Source organism: Dama dama, chromosome 17 (genome assembly GCF_033118175.1).
Source record: "Dama dama isolate Ldn47 chromosome 17, ASM3311817v1, whole genome shotgun sequence".
NCBI lineage: Eukaryota > Metazoa > Chordata > Mammalia > Artiodactyla > Cervidae > Dama > Dama dama.
In genome coordinates this window covers 13,644,188-13,656,744 of record NC_083697.1, presented here as the reverse complement: position 1 = coordinate 13,656,744, position 12,557 = coordinate 13,644,188, and positions in this window count along the sequence as shown.

The window sequence follows — 12,557 nt, the reverse complement described above, 5'->3', positions numbered from 1 at the left end:
TTACCAGTTTTAGGAAAAACATCAGTTGGCTTTGCTGTATCTTTTATATATAGTTTTACCTCCTGCCACAGAGAATCACACACGGAGACTACCATGACTATATGTACTCATTGTAGATAGTTTTGAATATGTAGCTAAGCAAAAAGAAAAGTAAAAATTGCTCAAAAGGATCATCTCCCAAGGTAATCAGTGCTAGCATTTCTGTGTGTGTGTTTCTATATAAATATAAATGTACACACACCATTCATTTATATAAAGTACACATTTTACACAGAGAGATGAGATCGTACTATATATACTATTTTGTAAGTACTTCAAAAATTGACAACTATTTAAAATTTTCTCATTTCATAAGATGTTCTATATCATTAAGAAATTTTTAAAAATTATATTGAGCAGTCATTACAGATAACTTAGAAAATATAAAAAAGTGTGAAGAAAAATTTAATTAAATACTCATAATCCCACCAACTGAACATAATTGCTGTGATGTTTACATATGGTTCTTCCAGTTTAAGTTTATGTGTATGTGTATATTTTCATATATTCCTGTGTATATTTATGTGTGTATTTGTATATACATCTTGTATGTATACAAATACATGTGTGTATATGTGTATATTCATATAGGTTTGTGTGTGTACTATAGATACCCACATGCATATCTTCATATTTGATCATATTTATATTTTAGAAAGCTTCATTTGGCACCAAATATAGGAAAGATTTGAGGGACACATCTGGAAGAGAAGGCTAATTAAATATTCTTGTGATCTTGCTGAGAAATGAGGACTGAAAGTAAGATGATGAAAATGAGGTTGGAGTAAAGATAACCACAGATATGTGGGAAAGCCCTGGTGGTGTCAGAGTAGAATAGCAGACAAGACAGCAGTTGGCAGCTGTGCCAGACGGGTCTGTATCTCCCAAGGGCATCAGGGCACAGTATTCTCCTTTCAGTTAGCTCATCTGTGTGGGAGACCAACCTTTGAAATACAGATAAAGTCCCTCAACAGTATCAGTCAATCAGACATTGAAATTTGCCCCCAATGAATGTCTCTATGCTTTTCAACAGGAATTTTCTTCTTGAATCATCTCCCTGTTAAGAAAACAGGTTAACTGAAATAGAATCACTCTCTTTAAGAACTTAAATTGCTTTTTATTTTCTTTTTTTAAATTCATTCATTCTTCTATAACCATAAGTTGTATAAGTCAATTTATGAAGTTTAACTAAAATGCAAATTCCTTTTTGTCTTGATCTTTCACTGGGAGTTTTTAATTTTCCTGTGCCTGCATAAAAATCTAGGCAGTCTCATGATTTTTCTGACCCTTCAAGTAATAAAATGTTCTGTCAGGGCCTCCAAATTGCACAACTATAGGGGACACCATTTGCATTGTAATCTTTGTAAATGAGTCTCCCCAACTCGAATAGATAATACTGGGAATGGTGCCACTGGAGTTTTGCAACATGGCCTTGGGTCCTAAGGTCACTTTAATATCAAAATTATAGTTTTAATTTAGTATATAGATATGTTTCATCTAATATGTTGAAGAATACGTTACTCTTCATTCAGTTAGGACTTTTCCTCCCCACCCCGCCTTCATCCCAGGGCCTGGCAGGAGACACACGCGCGCTCTTCAGGAGAGAGTATACTGTAAACCTCACTGCTCAGTCCTTGGGGCTGTACAGTTGGGGAGGGGGCTGGAGGCGGCCCTCTGATCGGCGTGGCCCGCAGCCTAAGTCCCCACTCGTGGCAGGGCCTCCTCTTCAGCCGGTTCCTCCCAGGGCCCCTTGGCCTCTGCCCTTTGGCAGTTACCACAAAACCGCTTACTCCTAGGTTGGCTTCCACCCTCTCAGACTCTCCTGTTGGAGACCTTTTTAAATGACCCCAGGCGGATATTTATACCACTGGTTTTCATCTAGTCCCGAGGATTCCCATACTTCTGACCCATTGCCAGAGGAGAGTGTGGTACCTTCTGAGTCACCCCCGCATGTCTGCTCTCCTAGCTTGCTTTAGCAGGGGCAGGTGAGGGCCAGACGTCATTACCTTGTGCTCGGCAGTCAGGACTGGGGCTGCAGCGAAGCTGCTGAGGCAGTCGCCTTGAGTGCAAGATTAGAGCGGGTGCCAAAAAACTCAGCAATTAAGATAAATGATATTTTAATGAAATATTTTAAAAATAAATATTAATGCAAAAAAACATGATGAGCAAGGTATCAAAACTATGAATAAAGACAGCATTAGAGCACAAGATGCTCATTGAGTGCTGTGACTGTTGAGGTGCATCGCAAACAGCCCTCATCATTGTTCTCCCAAAATGCATCTTCTTTCCAGTGAAGTAATCCTCAAAAAATTCTCTCAGTTGGCACTCTCTATTATATTTATGTTGAAATTTAGGCTCTGTGTTCTAACAGCTCACTTTGAAATGTTTGTTTTTTCGTATTGTTGCATCAGTCAAAATTTCCAGTTTAAATTATATCCATCTAGCTATTCATTTAATGGGGTTGTGTATGAAAGAGGATAAAGACACTCTTCAAATGCTAATGCTTAATTCCTTTTAAGAGATGATTAAAGGGCTTCACTGGTGGCTCAGATGGTAAAGCATCTGCCTACAATTTGGGAGACCTGGGTTCGATTCCTGGGTCAGGAAGATCCTCTGGAGAAGGAAATGGCAACCCACTCCAATACTCTTGCCTGGAAAATTCCGTGGATGGAGGAACCTGGTTGGCTACAGTCCATGGGGTCTCAAAGAGTCTGACACGACTGAGCAGTTTCACTTTCACTTTTCAAACTATGACTGTTAGATGGAAATGTTTACAGTTACAAAGGAGAGACTAATCGGTCTGCCTCACAAGTAGGCCTTGAGATTGATGTGTAAAATTAAAAGCAGCCACAATCCATTCCACTTTCTGTCCTTTGAAACATTGTCATGTTACCAGCTCCTCTGTTCTGCTCACCTGTGTAGTCAGCCCACTAAGCTGTTCTGAAACAGCTCGTTCCACAGTGTCTGATCAGCTTGTCAGTGTAAAAAGAGGTCTTCAGAAGTGGAATGATGAGTCTGTTCCTGTTTGGAGTAAAATTCATTTCAGTTCAGTCGCTCGCTCCTGTCCGACTCTGCGACCCCGTGGACTGCAGCACACCAGGCCTCCCTGTCCATCACCAGCTCCCGGAGCTTGTTCAAACTCCTGTCCAAGTCAGTGATGTCATCCAACCATCACATCCTCTGTCATCCCCTCCTCCTCCTGCCTTCAGTCTTGCCCATCATCAGGGTCTTTTCCAATGAGTCAGCTCTTCGTATCCGATGGCCAAAGTATTGGAGTTTCAGCTTCAACATCACACCTTCCAATGAACACCCAGGACTGATCTCCTTTAGGATGGACTGGTTGGGTCTCCTTGCAGTTCAAGGGGCTCTCAAGAATCTGCTCCAACACCGTAGTTCGAAAGCATCAATTCTTTGGCACTCAACTTTCTTTATAGTCCAACTCTCACATCCATACATGACTATTGGAAAAACAATAGCTTTGACTAGACGGACCTTTGTCAGCAAAGTAATGTCTCTGCTTTTTAACATGCTGTCTAGGTTGGTCATAACTTTTCTTTAAAGGAGCAAGGGTCTTTTAATTTCATGGCTGCAGTCACCATCTGCAGTGATTTTGGAGCCCAGGAAAATAAGTCTGTCACTGTTTCTATTGTTTCCCCATCTATTTCCCATGAGGTGATGGGACCAGATGCCATGATCTTAGTTTTCTGAATGTTGAGCTTTAAGCCAACTTTTTCACTCTCCTCTTTCACTTTCATCAAGAGGCTTTTTAGTTCCTCCTCACCCTCTGCCATAAGGGTGGTGTCATCTGCATATCTGAGGTTGTTGGTATTTCTCCCGGCAGTCTTGATTGTACCTTGTGCTTCATCCAGCCTGGCATTTTGCATCATGTACTCTGCATGTAAGTTAAATAAGCAGGGTGACAATATACAGCCTTGACGTACTCCTTTCCCAATTTGGAACCAGTCTGTTGTTCCATGTCCAGTTCTAACTGTTGCTTCCTGACCTGCATACAGATTTCTCAGGAGGCAGAGAAGGTGGTCTGGTATTCCCATCTCTTTGTCAGAGAAAAATTAAGGGCCCTCAAGGTAGCTGGTTGTCAGTTTCTTTGTAAAGAGTGTTTTTATTACCCTTCAGCTGCCTTAGAGGTAGTTGTTAGCTAAGGATGAAGTCAGACTTCGTCTGAAGGAGCACAGATAATGTATATCAGTATAAGCATTAAGTTTTTTTAAGTTTATTTCCAAGCTGATGTATTTATTAAAGGGGTAATTTAATCTGTAAACATTTGCTATGTAAAGCTAACTTCCTCCAGAGCAGTTGGCGCCAGTGATTTTGAGTGGTCAAAGATAATTCTCTGAAATCAATTCGGGCACCTTCTGCCTGTTTATGTAACCAGGTGCAAATTAGTGAGTTTCTTTCTTAAGTCCAGATGCAGTGTGTTGTTCTGTAAAGTACTGGGTTGTCAGCTCTGGTTGAATGACCCAGCTTCATCAGCACAGCCTGTAGTGCATTTGGCTTAATAAACTAAATAAACTGGAACATGCTGGCCGCAGCAAGGAGGATTTTATAGAACCATCCCTGCTTGGGAGAGCATAATTGGGATTTGAATTAATTATAATCCAGAAAGTTGTCTTAGCCCAAGGCATATGACCTCTGAGACCCCAGATGCCAAAATCATAACTGTGTAAAAATTATCCACATAATAACAGAACAAACACATAAGTTGAATTGAATTTCATGCCATGATATTTTCCTAAAATACACTGTCAAAAGAGTTCTTGCATACCAGTTCCTGCTGATATATAAATGACCATATTTAAATCTAATTACAGTAACCCTCCTGCAATGAAAGGCTAAGTTACTCAGAAACTGATTTAGGGCTCAGTGACACCAGAGTGTCTGTAACCAGGTTGCTGCAAGTGAGCAGAAGGTCTGTGAACATGAACACACACTACAAAGTCCACATTTCCAACAAGACATTCTGCAGAGAATAAAATAGAAATTCAAGAAACACATACACATTTACTGAATATTTTTATTAATATTAGCATTGATATGAAAGAATACATTTCACACATATAATACAAAGCATTACCAAATAAATTCCATTTTAGCCCTTCTAGCTAAGTAAAACTCATGCTTAGTCCCTGCAGGTGGGGTATGCTAGAAGTGCCAGAGGATCAAGGCCACCAGGAACTTTTAAATCAGTGACTTTAAGAAACTTTATGTGTATACACATATGTAGATATTTGTATGAAGCTCTTACTACAGAAGTGATACATACTTACTGTTGAAAATCACAAATAGAGATTAAAAGGAGACAATAACCTTCGATAATCCCCCCATTTAGGGATTATCACCAACTATTTCAGGTTGGTACCCTGCAAACCAGACCTGAAGACAGAAGGAAGTGCCTGGAGGTTCTGTGGGAGTGCTCGTGGGAGAAACCTGTCCGTGAGTGAGGCTGCAGGACCAGGCTGGGGAAGTGAAACAGCCCTGTAGGGTTGTTCCTCAGCTAGACGGAGGGGTTGGGTCTTGGTTCCGCTCGTGGACCAGTAATAGGACGCAGCCTGCCCCTGGAGAGAGGGTGCAGCCTCAGGCCCAGGCCAGGCTCAGGGGGCCCCTCACTGTACCCTGACACTGTCAGCACTGGACGGTCTGCCGGCCTGGAGACCCGTGCTTCTGTGCTGTGGTTCTGTGTGTGGGTAGTGTCGGGGCAGAGAAATACTAAACAGTTTTCCAGTGGGTCATCTGGGTACCAGACATATTCCTTCCTGCTCCTGTTGTGTAAGAGCAAGCCTTCCTTCTGATACTCTGCGTCGGTTACTTCTGCAGGATGGTAACTTCTTACCTTGTCTATTGGTCTCTTGGGAAATAGAATTTCTAATGTGAAATATTAGAGTATTAGTTAATGCTTCACTATTCTGTAATAGTTAAATAAATCCCCAGTGTACCCCAAGAAAGAAGTCTGTTTTTACAAGAAGTTAATTTGGCCAGTGTGAAAATGGGAAAATAAACTTCATAGAAAATGGTTCTTATGATTTAGGCAATCATAAATCACAAATGAATGATTAACTGGCTTAAATATCACTGATGATTATGACTCTGTTGTATATCAAGCTTGTTCAGGGCAAGTAAGAGCGCACTTGAAGGATCATGCTGAAATAAGCAGATTGCAGCAAATGCCCTTTGGTTACCTTTGCAATCAAAAGCTCATTCACCTCAGCCTTTTTTTCCCCTTCACATAAGAGATTAAAACAAAAAGTTGAGTATGGATTTCTGTTTCACTGGGGTGTGCAGCTTTCCAGGTGGTGCAGTGGTAGAGAAGCTGCCTGCCAGTGCAAGACACACGGGTTCTGTCCCTGGGTTGAGAAAATCCCCTGGAGGAGGAAATTGCAACCCACTCTAGTATTCTTGCCTGGAAAGTTCCATGGACACAGGAGCCTGGCAGGCTACAGTCCATATGGTTGCAAAGAGTCGGACATGACAAGTGCGCATGCAGAGAGGTAATATGGAGGAAGGAGGAAAGAGGTTTGGATGGAGAAAGAGGAATAGACAGCCTACATTGAGATCATCCGTGAGAAAAACTCCCGGCTCAGCTGCTTTTGATCTCTAGCCACCTCTGCGATTGTAGAAGCTCATGACTCCTCTCTCCGGACAGAGTAACTAGGATGTGTGTTTGTAGGCCAGAAATGACACTGGTGAGATGTACGCTGCGGTCGCCATTGGTCTGTGGACCACCGCTCATGCAGAAAGGCCAGAGGTGGCCTCTCAGGTACCGGAGCTTAGCCAGTGGGGTCCCTTCCCCTGGGACAGCACAGCAGGGACTTTGAAGTCAGACCTGAGTTCATTTTCTAGCCATGCCACTTACAAGGTATGTGACTTTGAGTAGGTAACCCTTCTCTGGTTTTCATGTCTGAAAACTGGGGAGACAATATCTACTAAATGAGACTGTTGTGAGGATAAAATGAGTTAATTATGGAAAGGGCCTGCCACATCGTTTCTGCTCAATAAACATTCACCTCCTTCCCTCCACCTTTCTGTGACTCCGCGGATTGCCCTCTGGTAGCTCTTTTCTATAGACACAGCCTCTTTGGTGTGAAATCCCAGGACTCAGGCTTCACAGCTCTTCTTTTTTTTTTTTCCATTATTCTGAATTCTCTTTTTTTTTTTTCCATATATTTTTATCAGTTGGAGGCTAATTACTTTACAATATTGTAGTGGTTTTTGCCATACATTGACATGATTCAGCCATGGATTTACATGTGTTCCCCATCCCGATCCCCCCTCTCACCTCCCTCCCCATCCCATCCCTCAGGGTCATCCCAGTGCACCAGCCCCAAGCACTTGTCTCATGCATCCAACCTGGACTGGCGATCTGTTTCACCCTTGATAATATACATGTTTCGATGCCGTTCTCTCAGATCATCCCACCCTTGCCTTCTCCAATAGAGTCCAAAAGTCTGTTCTATACATCTGTGTCTCTTTTTCTGTCTTACATACAGGGTTATCGTTACCATCTTTCTAAATTCCGTATATATGCGTTAGTATACTGTCTTGGTCTTTATCTTTCTGGCTTACTTCACTCTGTATAATGGGCTCCAGTTTCATCCATCTCATTAGAACTGATTCAAATGAATTCCTTTTAATGGCTGAGTAATACTCCATTGTGTATATGTACCACAGCTTTCTTATCCATTCGTCTGCTGATGGGCATCTAGGTTGCTTCCATGTCCTGGCTATTATAAACAGTGCTGTGATGATCATTGGGGTGCAGCTCTTCTAAGGAGCCAAAAAGATACTTCACTTGCTCAACGCACCAGGCTGGTCCGGGGGGCCTTGAGCCTTGCCAGGGTAGAGCCCTGTATCCCCGTGAAGCTGGGATCACCCCGTCCTCACCCAGAGCTTGCCCTGGGTTTTTAAGAGGCTCCAGACTAGCACAGCAGAAGAGGCCTAAGGCTGAGCGGGGGACCAGCCATCCCTTGGATTTCTGCTTTGGATGAAAGCACCGCTAGGTTCACCTCCTCTTCTCAATCTCCTTTGAAATGCTTTCTCTCTGATGAACTTGGAACAGACTGCGTGCTCAGGGATGGTTTTTGCATGAGTCTTCTGCCAGGGCCTTTTTCAAAGCTGGGCTGATACTTGGTTCTGATAATGCAAAGTGATTGTCAGACCTCTGGGGCAGCAGCTGGCAGGAAACTTTGCCCTTCCAAGTTACTCCCGGTTGTTGATCCACGCCATCAGGACATACGTAGATGATGAATCAGGAAGAGCACCTTTGCCCTCTTCTCCCAGATCTAGAAACAGTGTGGAGAATTACCAGGAAGCGGTATCTGTGCCATATGAAATGGCAGCCCTCCCTTTTCCCTCTCAGCCACATCCAGTTTTTCTTTGTTCCAACTGTGAGAGGACTTAATCTCATCATCCTGACCTTTTGCAGTCAAGTGTTCTCCAAGGATATGATCCATGGGGAGGAGGGGGAGGGCTGATAATGGAGCCAATCTTTCAAAGTCCTATTTAAGCAATTGTAGATCATCAGGATGGAGAATGGCAATGGCACTCCAGTACTCTTGGCCTGGAAAATTCCATGGACAGAGGAGCCTGGTAGACTGCAGTCTATGGGGTCGCTAAGAGTCAGACACGACTGAGCGACTTCACGTTCACTTTTCACTTTCATGCATTGGAGAAGGAAATGGCAACTCACTCCAGTGTTCTTGCCTGGAGCATCCCAGGGACGGGGGAGCCTGGTGGGCTGCTGTCTGTGGGGTCACACAGAGTCGGACACGACTGATGCGACTTAGCAGCAGCAGCAGATCATCAGGAGGAAAGGAAATTCTGGAGACCATCGTGACCATCCTGCTTCTGCCCTGCTGAAACTCAATCCAAACTGTCAGTGTTTTGACCTCTCTTCCGTACATAGATGGAATATGTTATGCTTTTGTTGAGATGAAAGATCCACATAATTAGAGGGCAAAAAGAGTTTTCAGTGAGTTTGCTGTTTCAAATTTCTCTTGAATGAAAATGTAACTTTAATCATTGCTTAAGTGGTTCTGTGTGGAAGTATTTTATTTCTCTTTAATCTTGGGGTTGTTAGCAGAAGAAAAGAGCAGTGTCTTAGCTTGGTGGTCCTCAGACTCCATCATAATAAAATGAAAGGCTCATGAAAACTCAGAGTGCTCAGCCCGACCCTTAGTACATCAGGCACTGGGCTCGGAATTTGCAGTTTCAGCAGTTGATGCCAGTCTGCTGGCCAGGAGCACAGTTTGCAGGTGACTGGTTTATAGAGCAGCCTGACCATCTGGAACCTTAGAGAGAGGCGTTATTTTGTAGTGCAAACTACGCCAGGTTTGATAGAGACTCAGATGGCACCTTTGCAAGTTGTAAGAGTTGAAACAACTTGAGTCTCAGAAACTCAGTTGCATCTTCTGAAAATCAGGAATGAAAACAATGCCTGCATCTCAGAACTGCTCTAAAAATGAGATGAGGTCATGCCTGTGGAAGAGCTTGATATATGGCAAAACACAGTCTAAGTTTGCTTCATCCTAGGTGCACCTTCGTTTTTCTTTAATTTATTTGTGGCTGTGCTGGGTCTTCATGGCTGTGTTTTGACCAGGCATTCCCTCTGCCGGGCATGGCCTTCTTGCGTCGCCTTCTCTGTTGCAGAGCGCTGGCTCTAGAGCACTGGCTCAGTATTGTGGTGCAGGGGCTTAGTGGCCCCGTGGCATGTGAGATCTTCCCCCATCAGGGATCGAACGTGTGTCCGCTGCATCGGCAGTCGGGTTCTTAACCACTGGATCACCAGGGAAGTCCCCTGGATGTATAGTCAACTTTTATCTTAAGAATAAAATCTTTTAACATCCGGGATAGAAGTCTTTCATCGTTATCTTCATCATAACGAAAGTAACAATAATAGAAGTTTCATTTCAGTTCAGTTTAGTCACTCAGTCGTGTCTGACTCTTTGCGACCCCATGAATCGCAGCACACTAGGCCTCCCTGTCCATCACCAACTCCCGGAGTTTACTCAAATTCCTGTCCATCGAGTCGGTGATGCCATCCAGCCATCTCATCCTCTGTCGTCCCCTTCTCCTCCTGCCCCCAATCCCTCCCAGCATCAGGGTCTTTTCCAATGAATCAACTCTTCGCATGAAGTGGCCAAAGTATTGGAGTTTCAGCTTCAGCATCAGTCTTTCCAATGAACACCCAGGACTGATCTCCTTTAGGATGGACTGGTTGGATCTCCTTGCAGTCCAAGTGACTCTCAAGAGTCTTCTCCAACACCACAGTTCAAAAGCATCAATTCTTCGGTGCTCAGCTTTCTTTATAGTCCAACTCTCACATCCATACATGACTACTGGAAAAACCATAGCCTTGACTAGACGGACCTTTGTTGGTAAAGTAATGTCTTTGGTTTTTAATATGCTGTCTAGGTTGGTCATAACTTTCCTTCCGAGGAGTAAGTGTCTTTTAATTTCATGGCTGCAATCACCATCTGCAGTGATTTTGGAGCCCAAAAAAATAAAGTCCGACACTATTTCCATTGTTTCCCCATCTATTTGCCATGAAGTGATGGGACCAGATGCCATGATCTTAGTTTTCTGAATGTTGAGTTTTAAGCCAACTTTTTCACTCTCCTCTTGCACTTTCATCAAGAGGCTCTTTAGTTCCTCTTCATTTTCTGCCATAAGGGTGGTGTCATCTGCATATCTGAGCTTATTGATATTTCTCCTGGCAATCTTGATTCCAGCTTGTGCTTCTTCCAGCCCAGTGTTTCTCATGATGTACTCTGCATAGAAGTTAAATAAGCAGGGTGACAATATACAGCCTTGACATACTCCTTTTCCTGTTTGGAACCAGTCTGTTGTTCCATGTCCAGTTCTAACTGTTGCTTCCTGACCTGCATACAGATTTCTCAAGAGGCAGGTCAGGTGGTCTGGTATGCCCATCTCTTTCAGAAGTTTCAGCAGTTTATTGTGATCCACACAGTGAAAGGCTTTGGCATAGTCAATAAAGCAGAAATAGATGTTTTTTCTGGAACTCTCTTGCTTTTTCAATGATCCAACAGATGTTGGCAATTTGATCTCTGGTTCCTCTGCCTTCTCTAAAACCAGCTTGAACATCTGGAAGTTCTTGGTTCACGTATTGCTGAAGCCTGGCTTGGAGAATTTTGAGCATTACTTTACCAGCCTGTGAGATGAGTGCAATTGTGTGATAGTTTGAGCATTCTTTGGCATTACCTTTCTTAGGGATTGGAATGAAAACTGACCTTTTCCAGTCCTGTGGCCACTGCTGAGTTTTCCAGATTTGCTGGCATATTGCATGCAGCACTTTGACAGCATCATCTTTCAGGATTTGAAATAGCTCAACTGGAATTCCATCACTTCCACAACAGAAGTTTACTGATCTTCTATTCACTGTACTTTCTGTGCGGGGGACTTAACGCATTCTTCAGAAACTTCTTAAAGCCTGCTTGACCATGTACATGCCTCACCTAGTGAAAATGTTCCTGAGGCCTCGGGGCGCGGCAGCCTCCTTGGGTTTGTGAGGCCCGTGTATATGCCACTTTGAATTAAAAATGTGGTACACTCATACCGTGGAATATTATTTAGAGCTAAAAGTAAATGGACTAGAAAGTTAAGAAGAGACATAGAAAAAGCTTAGATGCATGTTGCTAAGTGGAAGAAGCCAGTTTGAAAAGGCTGCATAATGTATGGTTCCAACCATGTGATATTCTGGAAAAGGCAAAACTGTGGAGACTGTAAAAAAGTCAGTGGTTGCCAGGGCTGAGGGAGAGGAGAGGAATGAATAGGTAGCGCACACAGGGTTTTTAGGGCAGTGGAGCACATGTGATACTATAGTGATACAAGCAGGGAGTGCATGTGAGGTCTCCGTACTTTGCTGTCAGTTTTGCTGTGAACCTCAAAGACTATTCTTTTAAGAATAGTCTGTGAATGGGAAAAACAAAAAGTGATTGTCAGGTGTTGGGGGTGATGACAAGGTAAAAGAGGATATTTAGGGTGGTGAAATTACTGTTTGATACTGTAGTTATAGATCCCTGTTGTTATACATTTGTCCAAACCCATAGAGCATACCACACCAAGAGTGAGCCCTGTGGCTTCCCTGGAGGCTCAGTCGGTAAAAATCTGCCTGCAACGCAGGAGACCCAGGTTCAACCCCAGGTCAGGAAGATCCTCTGGAGAAGGGAATGGCAGCCCACTCCAATATTCTTGCCTGGAGAATTCCATGGACAGAGGAGCCTGAAAGGCTACAGTCGTGGGGCTACAAAGAGTCGGACACAACTGAGTGACTGACGCTTTCACTTTCAAGGGTGAACCCGAATGTAAACTTTGGACTTTAGGTGGCCGTGACGTGTCAGTGTTGACCCATCAACTGTAAAAAAAAATGTCACTAAGGAATGTTGACGGTGGGGGACTGTGCCTGTGGAGGTGTGGGGTACCTGGGAGCTCTGTACCTTGTTTTCAGTTTTGTTTTGAACCCAAAGCTCTATTTCCTTTGTGTGTGT